Raw genomic sequence first — 27,732 nt, forward strand, 5'->3', positions numbered from 1 at the left:
TGCCTTGCAGCAAGAAAGGCCTGGTTTTAAATCTCGGCTTTGGGTCTTACTGCATGGAATTCTCCGCATGCATGATTAGGCTCTCTCCATGTACTCTGGCTTCTTCTCACTGTCCAAAACATGTCAGAATAATGCACCTAACAGTATCATTTGTTTCTCTAACTTCTCCTTAGGTATGAGTGTGTGTGCATAGTTGTTTGTCCTGTGATGGACTTGTGACCATGTCCAGGGTGTACCTCACCTCTCGTCCAGTAACTACTCAAGATAGGCATCAGCCCCCTTTGACCCGGCAAGAACAAGCGGTTAAAGACAATTGATAGATGGATGGATAGCTGCAGTTTATTTAAATATCTGGCCCTTTGTATGTCATTAATTCTTTCCCAAACGTACATACATTTACAAACTGTATTTGTGAACATGTTAATTTATTGTTTAAATATATAAAATGTAGAAATATGCATTGTTATTAGATTGCTTTGCTAATAGTAATTAGCCTGTTCATATTACAAAAATCAGTAAATCCTCCTGATTTTTGAACTTGCAATTAAAATATGGCTAATTCAAGTTTGATGTTTCACCCACATCTAACTATAGAGTTAAAAGGAAGACAAAACAAGTAGCTAACAGCACTTGTTCTCACTGCACTTTCTGGGATGTTAATATTCTTCATTGCCCTTCACCTCTGGGTACTATCTGATTGCAGCAAGACTAAGCTGCTTAAACTATTCACAATTCGGCATTTTTATCCTTTTTCTGGGAAGGTTTTTGACTCAACTGGATCAAACAGTTGGACACCAAAATTATGGTTTAAATGTTTATTGCTAAACTGGATCTTGAATCTAGACAGGAGCTGTCAAGTTTGTTGAGAAGAAAGACCATAAGGTTAGAAATGCTCAGGTGTGACTCCGGGGTGAGTTTTAGTTGAATTGTTTGTCCTACTTGTTGCTTTACAGAATCTATAGCTTGGCTGAAAAGACAGGAGTGGCTGAGGTTAAGTGGTGAGGCGTACATGGAGCAGGAGGTAAGAATTGATGTAATATTCTTTGCTGTAGGTTGGCAGCTTTACTGATCTTTAAAAAATCGACTTAAATGTGGGCGCAGGTAAATAGTTTGACTGATGGTGGCTGGAGATTGAAGGTGGACAGACTGGCAGGTTTTGGTAAGCACTGCTTTCTATTCTTTTAAATCAGCACCATCTACAAGTGGGCTGATGAGTGGAGAAGCATTTGCAGGTAAGTGCTCCAGGTATGTAGCATTTAACATATTCTATAATTAAGGTCAGTAATCCAGGTGAGTAAGGAGTAAGGCGTATGGAGGCGACTGTGGCTCTGTGAGAAGAGTGGTTGTCTTGCAATCCACGGGTTGAGGGTTTGATTCCAGCTTCCTCCTGCCACATGTCAATGGGCCCCTGGGCAAGACACTTAATCTCAAATTGCCTACCAATCTGCATATGGTTGTATGAATGTGAGTGCGTCTGGGTGAATGTGGCTCTAGCATAAAGTGCTTTGAGTGGTCAGTATGACTGGAAAGGTTCTATATAAGTTCAGTCCTTTTACCATTTATGGGTGCTTGGAGGGATTCAGGAAAATTCTTATAAAGTTGTAGACAGCTCAAGAAGAGCTCTGTTTCTTTAAGTTGACCATTTTATTTAGTATCTCAAGTGGTTCTGCCCTTCTGTTTTTAACCTCTCTAAAGTATTTTGTGTTACATCTGTCAGTATGAAAAATACTTCGGAAATAAAGTTTGTTTGATTGACTGACAAAATTCCCAGCCTACTTTTACTGTAACACATATTTTACTATCTAGTGTCTAACTGGTAAATTTTGCCCCACGGGTTCATCACAGTCAGGCAAGACACCTCGGGCATGATTAAAATGGGTAAATTAATGCTGAAGGCCAAACATGGAACTGCCATTTTGTTTCATAATTGAATATGAATTGATCAAAGACACTCAAATTACATTATAACTCAGTAATCCAACCAGATTTAATTATTTCCCTATCCAGAACATGATCAACAGCCAACGTTTTAATGAAAACTTTGTTCCGAACACTTACACGGTCATGATGATATTCTCATCATGACCGTGTAAGTGTACTTACAGAAAGGTTGGATTATTATCCATGATTCACTTTGATTGCTGCAGAGCATTTTCTTTAGCCACGGCCCTACTATTTTAAGCTCCTGAAACATTTTACTAAAAGGTCTGCATGTGATATTAGTTTTGAAGGAAGCAGGCCTGCTAAATAAGTCATAACCTAATTTTGTGCTTAATAGGCTGTGATTACTGGCCCATCTTACTCTATATATTCCCTCTCCAGAACACATGTGCACAAAGGCTGCTGTTCTTTGTCCTGACTGTATAATTTGCATCACTTAATCATAGAAGGTAGCCAATCTTAATTTAGTTTATCCTTGTTGGCCTGTTGCTTTGAAAAAAAAAGTAAGATGTAAGATGTTACAGTTTTGATTAAATCATCCTAAAATGGAGGTTTTGGGAAGAGGATTTGGTCAAGCAATGTAAATTTTATTTCATTTACAGACAGTAGGGTGTGATCACTACTGTATAAACCTGTCAGCAATAATACTCAGCTCACACCATATATTCTCTTTTACAATGAATTTGAAAAGTTGTGTGAAAAAAGTCTAATTTGTACCTTGCTGGTAAAGTAACAGAATTTCTGAGGAATTTCTAGTTGCACCAGTTAGAATTGGGCCCTAGTAATAGGTTACATTGTCATGATAGCTTACATTGTCATGATCCCTGGGTGTTTGGGTTTTGGCTTTCATTTGTGTTTGTTCCCATAATTTCCTTGTTGTTTGTTTATGTTCTATAGATCTTAGCAGATTCAGTTCATTTCTGTGTTCATTATTGTTAGAAAGGTCTTTCCATATTAATTTCTCTAGGTTTGGTTTCTTATTTCTTGTGTTCTGTTCCTTGTGTATTCCAGTTTAATTCCTTAGGTTAGTATTTGTCTTTTCCCCTCGGTTAAGTGGTTTCTTGACTCTCAGTTTAGCCCCCTTCTGTGTAAATTAGTCTCCCTCCCTCGGTTTCCCTGTTTTCCTTCTGCCTCAGCTGTTCCACATTATCACCTGCCTGACTCATGTGCATCCGATGCCATTCTCCACTCCTCACTCAGTATTTAAAATCACTGTTGGTCATTGTACTGAATCCTTCCGCTACCATGCCCGTAACTATCTATGTGCCTACCTGTTCCTCTGCTGTCCTGTTACCCTGTCTGTTTCTCTGCCTGTGCTCCATGTCCTGCTCTCCTCATGCCTTGCTGTAAGTTTGTCTTTTGTTATTATTAGAATCCTTCATTTGCCATGCTGCTCCTATGTTCTTGTCTGCACTTTGGTCCAGCTCTTAAACCATAAAACTTGACATACGTACTGTATTGCAATAAATATTGTAGTAATGAAGTACATGATGAAGTGGATCAAGTCCAGGCTGCAGTCGTGATCACAGGAACACTCTGTTCCACACTTATGTGTTATGTTTAGTGCAACTGAAAGCATTTTCCAAATGACATGTGCATTCAAAATATTGGCAGAAGAAAAATGGACACAGATAAATCAGACAGAGAATCAAAATAAACAATTATGGTTAAATTTCAGCTTGACTAGAAACAATCTCATTAAAAGCACATCAGTGTAACCCTGTCAGCAAAATTCGGTCCCTAATCATTTTCCATCTTTTTGTAACCACCTCACAGTCCAACATGCAGTTTATTATGTAAAATATGCAGCCAGCTTTGAAGAACTGCATCAATACTTTATTGGTACTCTGACTGTTTGCCAGGGTTGTATATGGAAGTTGTTACATAAAAGAGATTGTCAATGATGGAATGAACTGATCTGATTGAACTCACAGCAAGATTGTCAATTAACGATTACTGTGCATAAAAACGGTGAAAGGAGAGACAAGGCAAAATAATCCACACAGCAAATAGAGAATAAATGTGGAAAAAAAAGTTTGCAAACAAAGCACGACGTGTGGCTTAAAGGGGACATATCATGCTTTTAAATTCTTCCTTTTCACCCTGAAATCATTCAAGTGCGGTCTACATATAGTGGTACTGCAATGCTTTGATCTGAATTCCTTGTGATTGTCGCTCCAGAGGCCCCTCTTTTAGTCCTGTTCTGAGGTGTGTCTGGGAGCAACTTGTTTTGATGCGGCCTCTTTAAATGCTATTGAAGCACTTCACGTCCCGCCCTCCTTCAGGTTAAAGAGCGTTCCACTCCAGGCCGTTCGGCCATTTTTGTAGTTTGATAACAGAGATACAATTATCTAGCAGCACAGAAACAAGTGAAAAATAGCAAAACAATGCAAAACTTTATGTAAAAATACTATTCATAACATGCAGTATGGTTATGTCCTCAAGGAGCTAAAAGCAGCACACAGCACTAACACAAGCAGAAGGCACGATGCTACAGCTATCAGAACAATGACCAGGATGTTATATCAACACACAACAAATTCATGTTTAAAATAAAGTTTGTTGTCATTTTAGCGTTATTTGCAGCTTACCGCTTTGCCGTTTCCGTCGTTTCCATAGATAGAAGGAACGAACCCCTGAATCAAATGAAGTCTTTCAGCAAATCCTTCTTGATACTGGCTGTGGTTGCTGAAGAACTGGTGCTTGAAGTGCTTCACACATGCAAAGAGCAATTTCCCCACTGATGTGGGAACATTTCCATGAAAAATAAAATTTTACCAGGCACTTTGAAGAGGTTCTGAGACTGGGGTACGGTGCAATGAATTATGTGGGATAATACACCCGACAACCGAACATTTAGACTTATCCACTCACAGCATAGGTATACTTAAACTTGGAATACAAAACCGCAGCAAGAAATAAAAATGGTGGATACACGAAATTGGTCAGCCGGAAGTCCATGACCTTGTTTAGCTGTTCTGCAGCAAATACTGTGACTGTAAAAGTTAAATTTTTTTTTTACAGAAGATAGACAATTGAGCAAACTAAACAATATGACCCAAACAGAATATAAAAATATTTACACAACAGCTGGACAGACTAAATTCAACTTTTCTGCACTCCTACAGACTCCAAGTAGAGAGCAAAATGTATCTGAGGACTTAAAAAAGCAGACTTTGCATGATATGTCCCTGTTAAAACCAACACTCCACATCACCCTGAACACACCATCCCCATGGTGAAAGATGACAGCATAGTACATTGACAATGCTTTTCTTAAGCAGATATCGGAGGATGGATGGAAGGAAATACAGCTCAGTCCGGGAAGAAAACATGCTAGTGGCTGCAAAAGGTTTGAGACTGGGACAGAGGTTGCTGTACCAGCAGGTCATCAACCCTAAACAAATAGAAATGGTTTAGACAAAACAAAGGAATGGTTTAGATAATATTCATATGATAAACTGGCAAAAAGACAGGCAACTCATGATTAAGTATCACCGTATTTTTTGTAGCATTATCTGTTTCATATTAACTTTTAGACATGACTCAAAAATCATATTTGTTGGAAAGAGAACAATGGATATAATGTAAAATTTAGCTTTTAGTTAAATTGTTGCTTTTTTTACAAGCTGTCTTTTTATCTGAGCTTCTAAATGTTATAAACCATGTCAGTATTGGTACATACAAAATGGCTAGACAAAAAAAAAAGATATATATATTTTTTTCAAATTAGGAGAAAATGTATTGGAGTATTCCATCTCAACTATTAGGTGGTACAAAAAGATTAACGTTTTCTTGGAAAAAGAAGCTATATTTGAGTCTCATTTAGTAAACTGCAACAGTTGGCATGACTCTGAAGTTTACTGATGGTGGTACTAATATAGTACTTGGTGACATGAAAATATATTGTGCCGACAATGCATTGCTGTAGTGCCATACTATAAATTGTAGATAACAGTGAGAGTAAATAATTTGTGAAGTACAATTTCCAGCAGGGTCTCTGCAGGGAAACTAGAGTTGGATTAAGATGATGTAATAACCCTTATAATATAAGACACAACAAGAAACCCAGAAATGTACCCAGGATTGAAGAGAGTAATGCCTCACCTGTCTCAGTTCAAACGTTCAAACAGAAAATCAGCTTCTAAAGCTGCTGCTAGTTTCTGAAAAAGTCTTTATTGAAAGAGTTTGGTACAAAATCAGCAACATTAAAATCCAGTGATGTTTATCTATATAATTGCATCTAACTGAGAAATATATTCTAGTGACATCTAAAGTGATGGCCAAAAGTGGTTGCAGTCACACAAATTTTATGTTTCGCAAACTTTGCAGTGTCAGTTTTAGTTGTAACATTTAACATTTTAAATTGTTGTGCATGGGTGCATGCAAGAAGATATGCATTATTCATTGCAAGTGGTATTATTATAATAAAGGTTTTGATTAAACCAACAACAAAAAACAACTGTATTCTTGCTCTGGCCAAAATATAATTTAACAATTTCAGTTTGGTCATATCATACAACTAAAATCACTCAATCTTATTGACTGATGGCAATTAAAATAAAAGGGCCACAAAGAAAGGGTGGAGCCATCATTGCATTGCAGCAAAATTTCCTCACATGCAGAAAACCTTTGCTAAGAACATTGCAGATAAATGAGCAGTTTACTAGATCATCCAGAATTTAAAGCTTAGCCTTCAGGACATCCAGTAGTGTCTAACAGGGACAAAAAGCATCTTATGAGGAGTGTGCTACAGAATTGTGTTGCCACCAGTGCAGAGCTTGCTCAACAATTGCAGTGTGGTGGATATGAGAGTGCCGGGAAGTACAGTGAGGAGCAGAGTCCTGGACAATGGCCTTGAGACAAGAAGGGTCGCAAAGAAGCCACTTCTGTTCAGGAAAAAACATCAAAACAGACTGAATTTCTGCAAGATGTACACAGAGGAACAGCAGGGTGCTACTGTCAAATTATAGTCTTTCATCAACTTTTTTTTGTTATTTGGTACACATTGAAAATTATTTGTTTTTTAGAACAATGTGAGCTCCACCCTGGGGCCTGTATTTGTGTAACCAGTTAGGCCTCTAGTCTCTTAAATCCATATGTGGAGTTGCTACTCATATAGTGGGCTTAGTGCTCATGGGCATTAATCTGCCCAAGAACATTCCCATTAATAAAGAACGATTCAGCTATATTTTGGTGATAAGCTGCATATTTGCCTGCATGAATCAAGGGATAAAGATCACAACATCCATCAGTTTTGACCCCACTGAGAACATGTCAGTTTTTAAAAACCAGGTGGATAAACAGAATCCAGCAAGTTGTGATGAATTCCAAGCTTTAAAAGGGAAGGAACATGTCACCATCAGTCAAGATTTTGCCTAAAGTTAATGTTTTTCTTGCATTTTGTCTTCCTTGCATGGTTAGATGGATGGATTGATAGCCAGCAAGTCAGAGTGTGGCTTAGAAAGCTAAGCTATAGCAATCATTCATCTTATTCAGAGACATCCTGTGTTAACATCCTTACCAGATAACTTTCCTCTGTTCTTTGAAAAGGGTGCAGCTGATTGACTCATTTCAAAATTTTACTATTGTCTGCCTCTGTCCCTCCTTCGGATATTGAGTCTCAGATCAGATGATGAGATTCGTCATGGTCTTATCCAATCAGCCATCTTTAACGCTTATGCCCGTGGGCATTACTTTGGGGAGGAAGGATTGTGTTTTAGTGTCAGCTTGATTTCATCCTCGGGATTAGTCATATTCATTCAACTGCTGCAGGCAGAGACCTCGTGGTTGCGTAAAGTGACTTTTATCTATATTATTATTCATTTTTAACTGGCTTTTATTTGAAGGAAAGGTGGAGATAAATATTCTGCTCAAGCACTTAAGCTGACCAGAGATAGATAAATTTAGGCATTTAAACATTTGATTAGCTGTTTTCCTTTTTTGTTTTTTTGCTTAAACAAACATAGCTATTTATAGCTTCATGTAGCTCTTTTTTATCTGTTCAAAGAACGTCAGCATATGAGCAGACTTTCTTTGATAACAAAAAGGGAAAAAAAGTGATTGCAGTGCCACAACTGGGATGTTGCGAGGAAGCTGAGGAGACATATCTCAAGGATGATTTATGTATTTTCTCAATTCCCCACAGTTCCTTGCAAATGCTCAGATCTATTCAACTTCTCAACATTTTGTCACATTACAACCACAAACGTTTATTTGTTTTTTATGTACTGCATAATTGTGAAGAAATATTATGCATAGCTTTAAAAATGTTTTACAAATAAAATCTGAAAAGTGAGGCAAGGCTTATTACTTTTACACCCTAAATAAAATCCAGAGAAACCAATTGCCTTTAGCTGTTTTGTGAAGTTTTTACATAACATAAATGAGTAAACATCACCATAAAGACTAAGGAACACATTGGTCAGGGATAAAAGTGTGAAAAACTTTAAAGGAGTTAGATGAGTTGGTTCAGGTGTCTAATCAGGTGTAAATAAGCACCGTTTAACTAAATAATCTGAACTGAAACTATCTGTAGTTATGCTGCTATAGGCTTAGGCTGCTGGAGGACATAATGACCACTTTCACCCTATTCGCTACATTCTCACACTATTCTCCAATTTTGCAATATTTGCTGTTATTTCAGCTTTTAACTTTGTTCTCTCTATTCTCTTCCTAGAAGCTACACCTGGCCTGACTCTGTGTCTACCTGTGACACCTTTCTGGAGAGGGGAATCGTCCGAGCTTCTGCTGGCAACAACTTAATGCTCACCCTCTACCGATGATCCACATAGCCCTGTCTTTTAGTGTTTAACACTTTCTCTCTCCTAGACATGGTGATTGACTGAGCTTTTACTGTGACTAACTCTATGTGCTCTCTTTCAGACTCTAACCTTGAAAACTGGCTTAGAGTTTATCTGTTCTTTCTTTCTAGGTGAAACGACTAAAGGAGCTACAACCATCAACATTTACTTTTCCTTCCCATAGAAAGTACTCCTGGATCAGTGCTTCTGTGTTCTCTTTGTGTCTCTGCTCTGTTCTCTCTAACCCCCAGTCGGTCGTGGCAGATGGCCGCTCACACTGAGCCTGGTTCTGCTGGAGGTTTCTTCCTGTTAAAAGGGAGTTTTTTCTCTCTGCTGTCGCTACATGCATGCTCAGTATGAGGGATTGCTGCAAAGTCAACGCCAGTGACTGTCCACTGTCTCTACATGCTCATCCGGGAGGAGGGAATGCTGCAAGTCACTGACTGGATGCAATCTGCTGGGTTTCCTTAGACAGAAAAACTTTTTATCCAAAAAGCTAACTCCGACTGCACTGTTCAATGGTTAGGATTCATTGGAATGTATGTACCTGAATGTTGTGAAGTGCCTTGAGACAACATGTGTTGTGAATTGGTGCTATATAAATAAAACTGAATTGAATTGAAAACTGAATTAATCATGATGCTCCCTGGGCCCCTCCCTTAGCGCCAGAGGTCTCCTTACAATGGAGCAGACACAGAACCTACAATGCCCCATTGTTCAAAAAGGTTGAGATCAGGACTCTGTGCAGGCCAGTCAGGTTTCTTAAGACCAACCTTTTTACACCTGCAGCCACTGAAGTGATTGTAACCAGAATTTATCGATTTGGTGGTATGACCCAATACTTTTGGCAACATAATGTAGTTTTTAATAATATATACTGTTGTTTTTCTAAAACTGATTTTCTAAAACTGTGACTTAAGGAACATGTTAGAAATGTTAGCAATCACTGTCAGACTGCACTGCAAAAAGAGACTAAATCATCTGGTCCCCAAACCAGACCCCCTGTGGCCCTTGGCTGCACGTAGAAATCCTGTCCATAAAAGTTATGAACTTTTTTGGACAGTATAACTTTTCTCCATAAAAGTTATGAACAGGACCGGTGACAAAGGGCAGCCCTGCCGGAGTCCAACATGCACCGGGAACAGGTGCTCCGCTTGTACAGAGACCGGATGGGCCCTAATAAAGGGCGCCGACTCCATACTCCTGGAGCACCCCCCACAGGACATCACAAGGGACACAGTCGAATGCTTTCTATGGGGTAAGAACGCTGTCAAAAACAATGTGTCTGTAAAGACGGAAATGCGTGCATATTAGTCAATAGTTGTGCATAAGTAAAATCCAAAGAGGTATTGTATATTTTCTCTATAAAAATACAAAATAAAATGTTACAGCTTCAAGAAATTACAAACACAAAGTTCAAGTTTACAGTTGTGGGTTATTCTTTATGAATACAATATGCTATAACAGTTTGTGAATACGATTTATTTTCTATGAGAATACGAATTTACATCAGCGACTTGGTGTCACGTGATCTCAGGCTCAGAATATAGTGGGTGGAGTTATACAACGATGTACGGTAGGTGGCAGTATGCACCTCTGAATTTGTTGCGAACCACCAGCAGAAGAAGAGAATAAGAAGCAGCAGCACTAGCGCCAAATAAACGGACCAAGAGCATATATTAACGATATTAAGACATATAAACTTTTTAACATTACCTGGCTTTGTACCATAGTTTCTTGGTCCGTTTATTTGGTGCTAGTGCTGCTGCTTCTTCTTCTCTTCTTCTGCTGGTGGTTCGCAACAAATTCAGAGGTGCATACCGCCACCTACTGTACATCGTTGTATAACTCCACCCACTATATTCTGAGCCTGAGATCACGTGACACCAAGTCGCTGATGTAAATTCGTATTCTCATAGAAAATAAATTGTATTCACAAACTGTTATAGCATATTGTTTTCATAAAGAATAAACCACAACTGTAAACTTGAACTTTGTGTTTGTAATTTCTTGAAGCGGTAAAATTTTATTTTGTATTCTTATAGAGAAAATATACAATACCTCTTTGGATTTTACTTATGCACAACTATTGACTAATATGCACACATTTCCGTCTTTACACACACATTGTTTTTGACAGCGTTCTTAACCCATAGCTTTCTCCAGGTCCAACACAACACATGTGAACCGGTTGGGCAAACTCCCATGAACCCTCGAGTAACCGGTAAATTTATCCACTTTTTGCTTTATTACTTTGAAAATCTATGACATCAGGAATTAATTAGGGGATTGCTCGTTTGCATAAATGATGCAACAGATTTAGATGAGACGAGTCACATGATAACAAACTTATCAACCAACTATCTCCGGTTTATCGTTTAAAGTCCATCTCTCTCTCTCTCGCTCTTTGAATCAGCAATAAGCAGTATCACTCTTGACACACGGAAAGAATAAATAACACGCTTACGCACCCGTGCTGCCTCCCTCTCTGATGATGCTCTCTCACAATGATTCATCAACCGAGATCTGGGCACCGATGAGTTCATTTTCGGAGCCGAGCGTTCAGTCGTGGGCCCTCGGATGCCCCCACCCCCACCCCCACCTCTCTCATCCCGAGACCTGAACGCTGCCGTGCCGCAGCCGCAGCATCACCGGCGGCAGACTCCAAACTGCGTTTTCCCCGCCGCGATGGATCCCCGTGGAAACCGGTGAACTGCTAAAGCACTGGACTGTGAAGAGCATACCGGCACGGAGTAACGGAGGAATAAGAAGAAGACTATTACGTTGTGAACCCAGTTTGTTTACCAGACTGATAAACAGCTGGCTTGACGCTGATGTTACGGCATGTAAGAGCTGGATAACTATCCCTGTGTGACCGACACCCATCTGCAGTTGATTACAACACAATGGAAGAGGTAAGACCGCTGAAAAATTCAGGATTTTCTTCGGGACGTTGCGTTTTTCATATGATAAAAAGACTGACGTCTCGAATAGAGCTCATCAGGATGCATTGTTGCATGGCGAGTCCCTCTGCTGAGTGAAAATTTAGGATTTTGTCTTTCACCTGTCGACTCATGAGAGTGACTGCTGGAAGCCGATATGTTACTTGTTATATCATGTCAACAGCCTGTTTTATTGGACATTTTGGCTTTAGCAGGACAGTGCAGTTTTCCCCTTGCTGAGAGAATGGCACCTGAAATATTTCATTCATTTTATTTCAGCCTTGTAATGACTCGTGGATGTTAAATTACTCAAATCGCTGCTGTTATTTTGGAAAAGGGCTTTAAAATTCTGGAGTCTGGAGAGGAAAAATCGTTATTATATGTTAGCTTTTAACATTGGGAGGTTTTGATTTTATAAGGATTGTGTGGTTGCACATTTTCCCCCTTCGTTTAATGAAACATCATTGACGTATATGATCAAGAACTATTCTCTGTTTGAAGTTTTATCCTTTTGCAAGAGGTGCTGCAGTTTTTGTTGTCCAGAAGAAATGCAAGATCTTTCATCTGGTTTTCCATAATCTACCATTAACTTGCAGTGAATCTTAAAGATAGGTCTGCTTTAGAGATGCACCAATACACTTTTCCTGGGCGATATTGTTTCCAGGTTTCTTAGAGATCTGAACTGAATTCTAATTCTAAGAAATGTATCACATCAAATATAAAAACATAATATGATGCAGCTTCTTAGTTTTTAGAAAGAGGTGTTAGTTTTCAACAGAAAATGAATGATTAACAAGATTATCTCCATTTACAGCATGAACATTTTCTCTATGAATTTATTTCTAATGGGGCTGTTCACATAAAATTCATATTAGATATTAGGATTCTATACATACAAAGCAAATACAAAATAGCCTGTAACTGAAGTTATATGTTAAACATTAAGTTATATGTGATATGAATGGAATGACACAAATAAGTATTGAACACATGAAAAAATGGAGGTCTAAAAGATATAGAAAATAAAATGACTGAAATATATCAGTATTTTCAAAATAATCCTGCTCCCTATGAATGCAAACTAATTTCAGGTGGTTTAGACCAATGGCTTGAAAAGGTTTCTTTTTGTCAAGGTGTTACACAAGAAGCATCCCACTATTGGTAAAGGCACAGAGCTCTTTAAAGACATTCTCATCCTTACTGCTGCAAAATGTACTGATCACGTTGATTACAGGCATATTTCTACACTTCTGAATGTTGGGGATGTAATACAGAAGTGGAAAGAACACAATTTCACTCTAAGTCAGACAAAACCAAGGGCTCTGCAGAAAAAACGAGCACCAACAGAGAGCTTTAGAAAGATCTGGAATAAGCAGTTTCCATTAAACCAATAATTAATCCTCTCGCTGCGCAAAACTCCACTAAAGAAGGAAAAATAAATTGAAGCTCATTTAAGGTTTGCTGCAGGACAAGCCAATGAAAAGCTGGGAGGACATAAGTCAGAAAAGACCAAAAATGAACTTTTGCACACTTGTTTGGGGGATGAATGGCACTGAACACCATCCCAAAACTGCCAGAAACTGTAAAGTTTGGAGGTGGGATCATCGTGGTATGGGCTGTCTTTCAGCATATGGTACTGGGATATGCTATGAATGAAAAAATGTACTGGGACATTCTTAATAATAACCTGAAGATAAAAGACAATAATCCTAAACATACAGCCAATTAAACTCTCAGCTGGTTTCAAATGAAAACAAAAGTAACCTGCTAGAATAGTCCAGTCAGTCACCAGACTTGAAGCAGTTAATAATCTATCAGAAAAAAACTTATGATCAGAGTGCACAAAAGAGTGCCCATAGAACATTCAATATTTGAAAGCACTTTACATGCAAGAATGGGTCAAAATCACACCCGAGCAAGCATGCAGATACTTTCTCTTTACAGGATACATATTGAAGCTGTCATTAACAACAAGGTTTCTTTTATAAGTATTAAATTGATTTCAGTAAAATCAAGATACTGGGCATGACACAGACAATAACACACATAACTTTGTGTGTGGATTTTTTAGTAATTTTAGTAGTTTAATATTTCATCCACTGCAAAATGGACTACAAATCTGTGGATGGCACGCTGAAGCATATCAGTGTAGCAGCGCGTTACTATCCATGCTGAATGGTGGATAATCAAGGTTTTGATTTCAGACTGCCCTTTTTTAAAGAGTGCATGGTTTCAAGAAAAAGATCACATAGACTCAGTGTGTCGCACAAACGCAGCACAGGAAGAGGCCTGTTGGTGGTGGACCATGAAGGCTCTCACTGTGGTGTCAGTGTCACATCTGTTGCCCATGTTGAGGCTCTACCACAGAGTCAGAAGGAAACCCAGCTGGCTCTGGTCCAGTGTGGTGGGTGTTTTATAAACTGGCTATGCTGCAGAAAGAGATTAGACAAGATACAGTACAGTATCACTCACATATGTATAATGTCAACAGGCTGCAAAGTATTTAAAAATATTTTCATACTCGGACGTTTTGGAATAATGCATCATCCTAATTAGAACTGCACAAACAGTCACACTTCATTAGGTTAACATTTGGACAGCTGTCATGCAAACAGTTACTATGGATCTTCTTAATCTGCTTCCATCTCATGCTCTGCTGTCATACCAGCTCTCTGCATATCCTCCTTCACTACATGAGCCTTCTCTGTAGTGTTCCTCGCTCCCCCGGCATGCATTCATCAAAGGTCCCAGCAAATGCATGGATGTGTTTCCAATATTAGGGTGTATTACCATTTTAAATGGTTACTCTTCCTAAATCTTTTCCATTTTACCATTACTACTGTCAAAGTGCTTTTTAATGAGATGTCTTAAAAGTTGCCAGAAAGAGAGAAGTTTTTTCTAGCTGTTTGGAGCATAACCTAGCACAGTCAAGACCCTCCCCTATGCATTACTCCACACTGCCAGTCAGCAAGATAAAAAACTGTTCTAGACTGTCCCTCAGTTACATGAAAGACTAATTTTGCTGGTGAAAATATTTCCAATCATGAAACACACAGAGAGAAATGACTGAGCTATAGAAGCCCTGTCCATTATTCTTATTAAGGTAACTCAGCTTTAAAACTAGTTTTGGGAAGCTGTGAACAGCCCGTCTTCAGCTAAAGCGCTCTTGGGTTATGTAACAGGGCAAAGACTCAAAGCACACAAGCAAACCCACTTCTCAATGGCAAAAAAACTCCAAACAAAATAAAGACTTTAGAGTGGGTTAGTCAAAGTCCGGTCTTAAATCTAATTGATTAGATTATTAGATGACCAGTATTCTATTGCGATTGTTCTGGCAAATTTCAACTGTGTCTACAGTATATGCAGTTTGCATTTGCATTTCATTGCATTTTGTTTTCTTGGACAAAAAGAGCTATCTGCCAGAGTTTTGAAGTAAATGAATGTGAAGTGTTCTTCCTCAACATGATATAACACATCATGAGAAACCTCAAAAGTCAGAGTGCAAACACAGAATGTGGTATATATTTATGATTTTGATTCAGTTTGAATAACAGTATCTAGAAAAATGTCAAGAAGGAAAAATCTTTGTTTTTTGGCCTCTGTGTAAGAGCACAGTCATTAAAAGAATCCTGAAATATGGCTACCAATGGAGGGGAGTATTAACTTTGTCATAGGAGTGGAAATGTCACAGAGTATTGGCCTAATTGGCATTTAAATTAACAGGGACAAAAGTAAATCCCTCTCATTTTTCTTCAGTCATTTTGTCCCTGTTTTATAAACTTGCCGGCTTTCCCGACCCAACTTCTCCAAATATCGCCTCATACTGTGTGTAAGATTAGATGAACAGAGGGTAATTACCATACAGCAGCTTCATACACCATTCATGTCACTTGCTATTTCATACTGTATTGAATGATGCAGTGCTACAACCAAAATCAATATGGATTACCACATTTTCTTTGCTATGGAAGTTATACTCATTTTTCCACTGCAACATAAAGTTCGTTACACCCTGATGATACCAGGGCTTTGGTAGAAATTTCAGGACAGGACATTTTTTCTTTAGACCTGAAGTAAAATCCATCAGTGATCCAAGCTTGTAGAGTGGAAATATAATCAGCTGACCTGGAATACTACTGCCTATAGAAATATAGTTGCAGCATTGCATATGGAAATCATCTTCATCACTTTAAATGTAGATCTTAAGCACACAGTTAAAAACACAGTTAAGTTAAAGGCTATTGATATTGTAATCTTTGCTCACATTTTGAAACAAAAGCAATTCAAAACAATTGAACAGGCAACTTTGCAATTTACTCCTCTTTCAAAAGAAATATTGTTACCATGGCTGCACTATACATCCCAAATATATATCGTAATCGCAGCATCGGTGTGTCCAATATCAGTATCGCAAAGGGCTGCTTGGAATTCACAAAAGCATTTACCAATAATGTCACCGTTACATGATTTTCTAATATTGTGCAGCCCAAAGTATTACAAGAATTAGTTAATTTGTCATTTTATTTTGATCAATTTGTAGTCTTTCCAAACTCAAATGTTTTTTCCAAACTTAAAATGTTTTTTCAGGATAAACGTTGAACATTTGGGTCAAGTCATATCTCCAAGACACTTTTTTGATTGTCATGGCTTTTGTCATGGCTTTTTCCCTGTTCATTTGAAGGACACATCCTGCCATGATTACAAATACATACATAAATAAATAAATAAATGCTCAATTAATAAATAAGCATACAATTAAATACACAAAAAAATACAGTAAAGAAATAATCTTAGGCAGTAATTAAATTATTCAATGAGACATAAATGTGTGTATCTAATTAAATATGTGTATGTTTTTAATAGCCATACAGATTTGAGCTATGCAAGTTAATGCTAACCAACTAATAAGGAGAAGTTTTGGTGCTCTCGTCTGAATTTAACTGCATTTGACATTTGGGACATTTTGGCTCTTTAGCAACAGAAAAATCTCAGTTTCATTGAGCACATCAGATGCCTGTAATGGACATGAAAAAAAAAATACTATATCTTAATTAGAGAGTAAGTGAGAGTTATTGTGCAGAGACATTGGGTTTTATTAGGCGACTGTGGCTCAGTAGGACGAGTAGTCTTGCAATCAGAAGGTTGTGGGTTCAATTTCAGCTTCCTCTTGTCATATGTCGATGTGCCCCTGGGCAAGGCCTACCGATCAAGTTGCCTACCGATCTGCGTATCGGTGCATGAATGTGTGAGCGTTAGTGAGTGCGTTTGGGTGAATGTGGCTCTAGTGTAAAGCGCTTTGAGTGGTCCGTATGACTGGAAAGGCGCTATATAAGTTAATTTACCATTTACCATATTAGGGGGTCAGAGAGTAGATCTGAGCTCTCTAAAGATTAACACCACTGACTGACTGCCCTGGGGAATATGGTGTGCCTTCATCTCAGCCCTGAGCACCATACCCAGCATTTACCCATTACCCAGCATTTCATGTTATCACTAGCGTTTTATAAATATAAATTTTGTATGTACCGGTATGTAAAAGGGTAATTTAAAGTGGAACTAAACTCGATTTGCAGGCATAACCCCGCCCCCAGACAAAGTTTAAAAAATGCCACCAAGTGTGCAGTGCCAAGAGACACTGAGGGACTTGGCCAAATGTGGGGATGAGCAGAGGGGATTAAGCGAAGGTGTGGTCTGGAGAATGAGGGAACATGGCAGCTAGTTTAATTTGACATATTGAAGCATGAAGAGTGAGCAGAGAAATATTTTGAGGTGTAGGAGTTTTCAGCCTTCTCGTCACCGGATGTTAGGAGAGGCTTTGTGGAGCCCAGTGGGCCTGAGCTTTATCAGTTTGAGCCGCTGGCTCAAGGCGCTGAGTCCGCGATGCTCGAAGCTGATGCTTGGAGGACAGAATGGGTCCAGATTCTGAGTGGTAAAATTATGTTAGCAGCATCATTGATAACATGGGCTAGCGTTCAAAGCAGTAAAAAACTTTCAGGAAGTTTACATTTACATGTAGATTTATATTATCTCAAGTAAAGAATATGATCGAAGGTATATAGCATAAAACGTTATGATCAATGCTAGCAAATCCAACTTCACACTTGCTATGAGGGCATGTGTCTGACTGAGATGGTTTTATACCCTAATGCAGTGCTGTAACGTATACATGTACCAAGCTGTACCGTTTGAACCAATAGGAAAATTCAACTGCAGTAGCCATCGTTCAACCCAAAGACGGCAGCACTAAGACAGTTTTAGGACACATATTGTAATATTAAACAAGTTTACATGAAAATGTAAAATAAAATGCACTGTAACATATAGATAGTACAATTAAAGCCCAATCTATACAGTTTATCTGCAAAAAAGTTGGTTTTAGATCCACTTTAAGTAACTGTTGAAACTACATCTGTAATTGTGTCAACGGAATCATCTTTTAGACTATGGAGATATTTTATATATGAATGCCCCCCAAATTCTCTTCAGTTATTAGATTCTGCTTATCATGGAGTGCTAAGGTTTACAACTGGATGTTAACATCTCACCCATCATTGCATTATGTAGTCTTTAGTGAAATGGCCATCTCTTTCCATAGACAGTTTTCCATTGCTACAATTTTATAAATCATTTCTGGTATTATTGGCCTCACATTTATCTTCTTATATGTCACCCAAATACATCAGTCACAACCTCCGATCCCAGGATATCATTACTCTGTGTCTTCCCTCAGTCGATACAAAATTAGGGAAACAGCCTTCCCTTAATTTGCACTATTAACCTGGAATCATCTCCAAAAGGAACTATCTAATCTCATTTCTCTTGGTGAATTTAATATGTCGGTTAAAAATATTGAAAAAATTGCAGTAGGCTCCTGCTTTTATTAATTAGGTCTTTGTAATTAATTATTATCTTATACTTTTTGACAATGTATTTTAACATGCACTTGCAATTTTTTGTTTGTATCTTTCACAACTTTATATAATGTTGGAATAGGTCTCTCTTAAAAAAATTAGAATGTATTTTTCAATTAGATTTATCCAGTATAAATAAAGGTCAAAATAAAAAGCAATATATTTTCAGCCCTAACTCTAACTAATTACGTGGGTTTCTGGAAATGTCATTAATTTTGCTAAGGATGTTATTGATGGAGAAAAATAATAAGGAAATAATCAGTCTGATTTCAATAATTCTCATAGAAGTTACTCAAGTTTCAAGACAAGAATATGAGAGTGCTCTTTTATGAATCACACCATGCTCACTGCCAAGGAAGCTAGTTTATATACACTATTTCACTATATTTACCATAGCAACAAGGCACCAGTGCAACTCCAGTTCAAACAGGAAAATGAGCTCACTTACGCTTCCTTGCTATCTCTGGTGAAATGTCTTAGTGCTCCATCTGTTCATCCATTGTCTCATCATCACTCTTTTAAATTTGTGAAGGCAGAAAACTCAGATGAAGAGCGGGAATGGTATTATTTCATTTCTGAAGAGAGCAGCTCCTCCAATCCAATATCTTCTCAACTGAGAATGATTTTATGACCTGGGTAACGCTGTTCTGAGTCCATCTCAGATGGGAGCTGATGAAGGTGGCTGTAGGTCATAAAAGTCTACCAGTGTTGATGCCTCTCAGTGCTGCTGAGTCAGTGACCTTTCTTGGCTTTAGGTCACTCTGTTCAACAAGCTTTCTTCCTCTCTTTCTGATCCCTTACCAATTTATATACCACAGCAAAAAGAAGCATGTGAAATCATAAAGAAGACAGAGGAAGCACATGGATCCATAAAATGTCATAAAGATCATAAAGATTTCACGTTTCTGTGACACCTTCCACTTTCCTTTATGCATCTGTCAAATGTATGTCCTGTAGCAGAGCTCAAAATAGCAGCACGATTTTTACAGTAAACCCCCTGACAAGAGTCTTATCTCCCTGCATGTGTCGTCTTACAGAAAAGTCCCAGCCTGGGCTCCGTCGCATAGTGGATCCTCTGACAGATATTTACATGTTAAGCTGAGCCCTCCGCAGGGACAATTAATCAGCACGTAGCCATTAATGAGTCTGAGTCCCTTGGTGATTAATTACGTCTCGGGTGTCCAAAGCAACCCGGGAACAGCTGTTTGTTTATGTCACTGTTTTCATCACTTCACACATTCTTCAGAAAAAAAAGCAACAAAAATAATTTTGTCTGGATATTTACAATCCAAATTGAGTTTACATAAACAGATGTACTTTTTTTGCTGCTTAGCACACAGGAAAAATATGAGTGTAAACATACAAAATAGGCTAGAACCATTATGACTAAATATTTGGTGCATGGAGGAAGAAATACAGAAGCGCGAAGGGAAGGCTGCAGATATTCTATAAAACAAGACGATATTTAAAGCTTCTGAATGTTTTATTTTGTGACTACAAAGAAGAATTTCCTCAACCTTTGCCTGGATTTCTAGGGCAGTTCATTGGTGTCTGTGGGTGGTGGTGTGTATGTAAAAATATTCTTTGGACAGAACCACAGCTCACAGGGTTTCACTGTAATATCCACTGGCCTTCAGTCACAGGTTTGCGTTAATTATTTCTGTGTGGACACAAAGAAAAAAAGATCAGGTACAAAAAGAAATTGCGTTTCAGTAAAGTAGCTCACTATTATGAAGTAAAAGAAAAATGAAACATGCTTTTCACATTTTAAAAAATACAAATCTGAAAAGTGTGTTATGCATTCGTATTCAGCTCGCATTAATCCCTACTTTGTAGAATCACCTTTCATTGCAGTTACAACTGCAAGGATTATTGGGTATGTCTTTATCAGATTTACTCATCTAGAGAATGAAAGTTCTACCCATTCAGCTTTACAGAATAGCACAATCTCAACCAGAGTGTCTGCGGACAGTAGTTTTAAGTCTTGCCAAATATTCTTAATTGGAGAGAGGTCTGGATTTTGAATGGGCCATTCTAACAATTGAATATGCTTTAATCTAGACCATGCCATTGGAACGCTAGCTGTATGTTTAGGGTTGTTGTCCTGCTGGAAGGTGAATCTTCACCCCAATCTCAAGTCGTTCTTCCAGGATTGGCCTGCATTTAGCTACATCCATCCTCACATCAACTCAGAACAGCTTTCCTTCCCCTGCTGAAGAAAGGCATTTCCACAGCATGATGCTGCCACCAGTTTTCATGGTGGGGTGAATAGTTTTCTGCCAGAAAAACATTGAAAATCTGAGCAGAGCAACTTCTTCAACATGCTTGCTTTGTTTCTACTATGAGTTTCTTCTTGGCTCTCTTCCATAAAGGCCATATTTGTGTAGTTCGTGACTAACAATTGTACGTAAACAGATTTTCCCACCTGAGCATTGGATCACTGTAGCTCCTCAGACTATTTACTCCTCTGGGCCCTGTTTACTAATTAGATGACTTCTGATGGCAACTTGTTCCACTGGATTTTATTTAGGGGTATCAGAGAAAAGGGACTGAATACAAAAATATGCTACAGTTTTCAGATTTAATTCGTTAATACTTTTGAAAACCATGTATGTAAAACCATTTTCCTTCATGTTATAATAATGCACTCATTTGTTTTGCTTCAAGGTTTCTGGTTCAAGGTTTCTGACAAATGAAGAAAAGTCAAGTAGTTTTGTAAGATACTGAATGTTGTTTGATTTTGCTGAATAAAAGATTTATTTGTCAATCCGATTGTCTAAACATTTCAAAGTCAGATTGACAAGGAGATGGTTAACCTTTTTAATTCATCCTTTGCTCGGCAGTGAGAGTCATTGTGCAGAGACACTGGGTTTTGTTAGAGGGTCAGAGAGCAGATCTGAGCTCTCAAAGATTAACACCACTGACTGCCTGCCTTCTGCCTCATGTCATCAATTACATTCACTCAAACTAAGACTTGACCCTGGGGGTGTGGTGAGCCTTCATCTAAGCCCTGAGCACCATATGGACCCAGCATTTCATGTTATCATGCCTGATGCCATCACCACCATTTTGCATGCCTCACAACAGAGGCTTATCTGCACCCTTTGAAATGCATTGCATTGCTCAGTTTTGGGATGCCATTATTGTCAAGATTCAAGTGTCAATGAAAAAAAACTACATGTACTGTACAGACAAACCATAAGAACGAGGGTTGCTAAATTTAAGTTAATGCCTTATCCTTTACTTACATTTATTCTGAAAGATATATGAGGGGGGCACATTTTTGCAGTGAATATTGGACATTAAAGGGATATTTTTACATATCATTAGTTAGCATCTTTTGTGCAATAGATGGTGTGGGCAATTTGATAGAGATCCTAATTGGGATACTTATTGGCTAACAATAGAAAGAAGGACAAAAAAGACATATTTCAGAAGAACTTAAAAAATATTCTGTCTCATAACTTTTGTTTATATTTATCTGTTTTTTGTTTCTTCTTAATTATATGGAAGGGGCAATGCACAAAAAAACACGAGTAGATAAATTTTTCATGGAAATGTGCCATATTAATTTAAACAGGTTAATTATAAAAAAGAAGGTTAATTTTCATCAGCGATTTCTGACAAGTTGCTGGTATAAAGCACAAAAAATAAAGCACAATTTGCAAGAAGACAAACAGAAAGGAATTACAACAAAAAGTAAATTAAAGTTTGGCTTTGGATTGTCTAAGCAACACATATTTCACTTTCTGGTCTGGTCTGAATTCTCCTAAGTGAAGCTAAACTAAATGTTGTTACCAAATATTCATATATCTAAAAATAACATCTTTAAAGAACCCAACTATACAGTTTGAATAAGTGTTTAATGATTATACTCTCCTTGTCTCCTTTCCTTTAAACTTTAGGTTATATGTTAGGGACGTCCTTATCTGGAGATTTCTGTCTGTGTCCTAATCTGATACTGTTGTCAGAGTTTCTGCAGGACAAGCTATATATGCTACTCCAACACATATTTATTTCGGCCAGGAAAGCTACTAAAATGTCCTGACACATGTGCATAGGCCCATTTGTTTCTAAAGATATATATGATGGGACAGTGTGGTGGCACAGATGTTAACACTGTTACCTTACATTCTAAAATTGTGCCACTCAAGGTGGCGGCAGGTTGGAGTAGCTCTGTTACTTTTGATTCTGATTGGTTCTTTGTTGGGAACAATTCCTCTTGTGGTGGATACAGATGATTTTTTTTGGACGACTGTCCTCTCCGGTGTCGGATGCTGTGTGGCTTGGAGGATTTTTCCTAATACTTTTCTACTTTTGGACATTTGTTATGATGCATTGCCATGTCAACGGGGTTGTTTCTTACAACTGGGAGCAGCTGATTAATATCTCAAAAGCTCAAATAATACTTCAACTACAACCCCAAATCCCTGATGAGTTGAAAAGGAGGTGCTGTGGATGCAGAGCAGGAGCTAAGAGAAGAGAGAGAAAGAGGAAGTTCAAACCATCTCTTCCGTCGATTTTGATGGGCAATGTGAGATCGTTGGGAAACAAGTTGGATGAACTCCAAGCCCTACAAAGGACCCAGCCAGAGTACCGGGCATGCAGTATCATGTGTTTTACTGAGACATGGCTGCAGGATCATATCCCTGACTCCAGCGTCTCTCTGGCGGGCTTTTTAACCATAGGAGCAGACAGAGATTTAAAGAGGAGTGGCAAATGTAAAGGAGGTGGACTGTCAGTACTTGTGAACAACAGATGGTGTAATCCAGGACATGTAACTGTGAAGTGCCATCTCTGCAGTCCAGATATTGAACTGTTGGCAGTAAGTTTTCGTCCATATTATTTACCCAGAGAGTTCACCAGTGTTATTTTGGCAACAGTTTACGTTCCACCTTCCGCTGTTGCCGACACTGCATGTGATGCCATCAGCTCAGTTGTTGCTAAGCTACAGACACAAAACCCCAATGCGTTTGTGGCAATTTCTGGTGATTTTAACCATGCTTCACTCTCTGCTACACTTCCAACGTTTCAACAGTTTGTCAGCTGCTCTACCAGAGAAAACAAAACGTTGGATTTGTTTTATGCAAATGTCAAGGACTCATACATCTCTACAGCAAGACCTCCTCTAGGCAAATCAGATCACAATCTTGTTTTTCTCTGCTCGAAATATAAGCCCCTTGTTCAGAGCCAACCCGTAATAAAGAGGACTGTGAGAAAATGGTCACAGGAAGCTGAAGAAGCTCTGCAAGGTTGCTTTGAGGCTACAGACTGGGACGCACTGTGCCAGCCACATGGAGAGGACATCAATGCCATGACTGAGTGTGTAACCGACAATATAAACTTCTGTGTGGATAACATCATCCCCACCAGAACATCAATGATTTATTTTATTTTCAGTTACAAAGGGTGCTGGTTCTGTGAGCGGCACCCTCTACAGGAAGAGACTGAGTGCTACAGGAGATCCCTCCTGCCAGCAAACATCAGCATCTACAACGGCTCTTTGAAGAAACCTACATAATGAGCTACAACATTTAATTTCCCTTTGGGATTAATAAAGTATTTTTGAATTGAATTGCAGAAGGACTGTGTGTCCCTATGATGGACTGGCAGTCTGTCTAGGGCCCCATCTTGCCAAATGACTGCTGGAGACAGAGAACGTCCCCACCATAAGCCCACACAGATAAATAGGTATAGGGAATGGATGGATGGATGGATGGATGGATGGATATATCTGGCTTGACACATACATTTACAGTCTTCAGTACACTCATGTCTGTGGCTGAAAATGTTTTCGTTTTAAGTACTTTGAAGAAGTGCCAGGTCGATGCTAGCATGTTTACTCTGTCTTTTTGTTTTAATTTGACTCATAACAAATTTCAGGAAGGTTTAAGTCAAATGTTTGAAAACAAAACCTAACTGTTTTACAAACTTAGGGCTGTGCTTTAAACGTTGTAAAATGTAATGATTAGAGTTTCAGCCGCACTCTGTGTCCCTCAGGAGTAGAAACTCAACATACAGAACAGGTCACATGACATGGACCGAAAAGAAGAAGTCAGCATCCAATACAGTCTCCCTTTTACTGTGAAAATCATTGTAAAGGATTATTGTCACCGAAAACCTAGATTTATTTTTATAAAATAATTATTTATATGCATTTTGAAAGCCGTGTATAAAAACATGACTTTTTTTTTTTTAAATGCTTGTGCCTTTAGCCTGTGAAGCTGCAAGGCTCGCTGGCTTCCAGTATGAGTCCAGCTCGCATACAATCGCAGAAGGTGGAAAAACAAGGATAGAGTTAACTTTAGTTAGTGACTCTGATACTGATCATTTAAAAATGCTTTTTATGGTGAGAACAAATAGTGGTGCAGTTTTCAAATCTAATGTAGTCAATAACAGCAACTCTTGAAAAGACTTTGGGTCAATTGAACCCTCAGCCATTTCATATCCCCGTTTCATACCCATGCAATGCTGTTTTGTCTATAATGTCCATTTACTTCAATTTCAGAACTGTAAAAAATATATTTTGTACACATTCATTTAACCCTTATGTATGAGTTTGTTTTTTTGTAGTCGGTGTTTTCATGAATTAAAGACATACATAGAAATGAAAATATTTAAAACTTGTGTAAATTAATTTTATATTATTTTAAGAAGAAATAATGTTTCACATTTCCATTCTTTTTGGTTCTGATCCCAATTTTGGCCAGTTTCACTTTATAAATAGCTCTGAGCGACCTCCAGCTAGTATACACTATTTATTGAAGTCATATAACTAAACAACACATTATACGTAGATGATAGAAAACAATTTTAAATCCTTGGCTGTCAAAACATGTATGAAATGTCTCTATGGCAGGTATACCTTCTAGAAATTGGTTCCCTTTTGTACCCAGTAAAGTTGCATGAAAAGCAGCCAAAATCCTAGAGGTACAAAATATTGAAAGGGCAAAATGACCGGCACCTAACGTTAACAAGATCCATTAAAAAAAATAAAAATAATACATTTCTGTTCTATATAAGCAGAATATTTTATCAACAACCTTTTAAGATTGTGGCCAGATGGGCTTTGGCTTTTCGTTGATCTGCATGTTTCAAGTTTTTTTTGAGAAAATAAGCAATGATCAAGTGATGAGGATGAGCCAACATTTTTGCTTTCTTGCAGGAGTACACTTCAGATACACCTTGTGACCTCACCCTTGGCCTGTTTTTCCCACCTCAGTGCTTTCAGACATGCAGGAACAGAGTTCAGTCCTCTTCGTTTTGTTTAATATCCAGATATAGCAGCCAGTGAGGATGCTTTTGTGTTGGCTTCCAGGCGGGTGCTGTTTACCTCTGGATCCCTTATGCTTAAGCAGGCCATCTGGTCCCTGTGTGGGGATTGAGACTGCCACAACTTACTATGCAAAGAAATAGTTGCTAAGTGTTTAAATAATTTCATTTTGTTTAGAAAAATATCAATTAATCTTAAGGCCACAAGAAGGAATTATTCATGTACTTAAACTGAAACTCAATACTTTCTGCCTCCCCAAACATCCAGGCAATAAAGTGTCAAATCATCCAGTAATTGCATCAACAAAGACTGGCTCTTTAAGCAAATTATTATAGAGGTCAGAATTTTCTTATTTTTATTTAAATGAAAAACTTGATAAAGCATCTGTCTCTAAACTTGAAATATGGTGCTCAAAGCAACATCTGGACCACAAGACTTCATGCTGATTTGCAGTTTCCTTCGTAACTAAGCAGCAGTTTTCATTTGAAAATTTTTAGTTCTTCTTGCCTGAGAACACAGATTGCTCTTTTAGTAATATGGTTCTTCTGATAACAACAGTAACCCAACATTCAGCATGCAAGCGGCATTAAATTATTTACCAAAAATCCGCTCTCTGATTGTGCTGTACATGGGTGCAGAGTGTTCCACTGTCATGTCCTGAATATGCAGCGGCAGCATCAACCTTGCAAGATGACAAAATAACTTAAAACACTCCAGAAAGCATTTATTGTCCACATTAACAGGTTCATATAAACACTCCACCCACCAAAATAAAATGCCTATTTCAGTGAAGCATTTTAAAAAAGAAATACTTTGGCTTTTTTGCAAACTGCAGATTACAGTGAGCTCAAGTTGGAGACTGGGAAATTACATCAGACTTTGCTTTGATTTAATCGTGTCTGTGCACACAGTAAGTCAATGCCATAATTTAAGATGAAATAAAGCAAGACAGCTCCAGAAGAGCAATAACACTGATTACAAACCTCATCAGCAATGTCAAGTAAGTTGTATTTAGTAATACAGGTAGAACCAATAAATCAAAATATAAACAAATTGGCTCCAATTTGCACTGATCTCAGTTTGCAAAAGATTTGAGATGCATTCATCAGAGCTTTGCTGCCAATTCTTAATCTCCTGTTTTTCTAAAGATTTGACCTGCAGATGCTAATTTGACAGATTCCTCTTTCTTGAACTATAATATGATATAACAGCAGCACTCAAAGTATTTCTTTCTAGATGGTCATTGATTTTTTTATGTTAGGATAAGAGATGAGGTCAATAAGACCTCACTAGTATTAAAAAAAGATAAAAATATTACACAGTTGACATTTTAAACTACTGTTACATCTTACATTAATGATTATCATAGTTTGCATTAAAATGACTAAAACAACAGTCTCCATGTGCTGTTGCTAGAGAATGTTGATTCTTACCCTAACTCATAGATAGCCTGTTCATTAGATTTAGCATATTCTACAACAGAGCTTGAAAAGGTAAAGTCTTGCTTGCGCTCTCTCTCACTCTAATGCAGCCTGAATTTAGAGCAGACCTGTCATAGAAGATTCGTTTTCCTGGTAATCTTCTATTTATCTCTGCATCCCTCGACTTTATATTAAACTCCTTATTGATTATAAAAACATTTAACACTTCCCCGAATAGCCTCTTACACAGAAGTGTTGGTGTTGTCACCACAGTAACCAGGTCAGTGAAATAGAAGCTTGTTGCTTTCTGTGGGGTTGTCATGTAATTTGAACACATTAGAGGCCTTCTCCTAAGCTTGAGATCCTGTGTTTATTTTACATATTTCTGTGAAACCAGCCAACCGCTTGAATCAAAATTGTAAGTCGGGTCATTTGGGGGAA

At 38.1% G+C, this 27,732-nt stretch overlaps 1 protein-coding gene and 1 long non-coding RNA gene across 4 annotated transcripts in view; one reads left to right on the top strand and one right to left on the bottom strand.

Annotated features, from left to right (window-relative positions):
- The first annotated feature begins 11,369 nt into the window (after positions 1–11,369).
- The window catches only part of dlgap4a (discs, large (Drosophila) homolog-associated protein 4a), a 140,476-nt gene continuing 124,113 nt past the window's right edge, over positions 11,370–27,732 (top strand). The window contains exon 1 of the mRNA XM_047368682.1: positions 11,370–11,659. The gene's annotated coding sequence lies outside the window, so the exon portion shown is untranslated. The remainder of the gene's footprint in view (positions 11,660–27,732) is intronic.
- LOC124870166 lies at positions 20,080–27,548 on the bottom strand. Of its 3 annotated transcripts, none has more exons than XR_007038716.1 (4): positions 27,420–27,548; positions 26,470–26,552; positions 25,815–25,967; positions 20,080–20,257 (listed from the first exon to the last, which is right to left on the bottom strand). It is a non-coding gene; the product is annotated as an uncharacterized LOC124870166 (long non-coding RNA). The 3 variants fall into 3 exon arrangements; XR_007038718.1 differs by having other exon boundaries at positions 25,795–25,967; XR_007038717.1 differs by lacking the exon at positions 25,815–25,967.

This window comes from Girardinichthys multiradiatus, chromosome 1, assembly GCF_021462225.1.
Source record: "Girardinichthys multiradiatus isolate DD_20200921_A chromosome 1, DD_fGirMul_XY1, whole genome shotgun sequence".
Taxonomy (NCBI): domain Eukaryota; kingdom Metazoa; phylum Chordata; class Actinopteri; order Cyprinodontiformes; family Goodeidae; genus Girardinichthys; species Girardinichthys multiradiatus.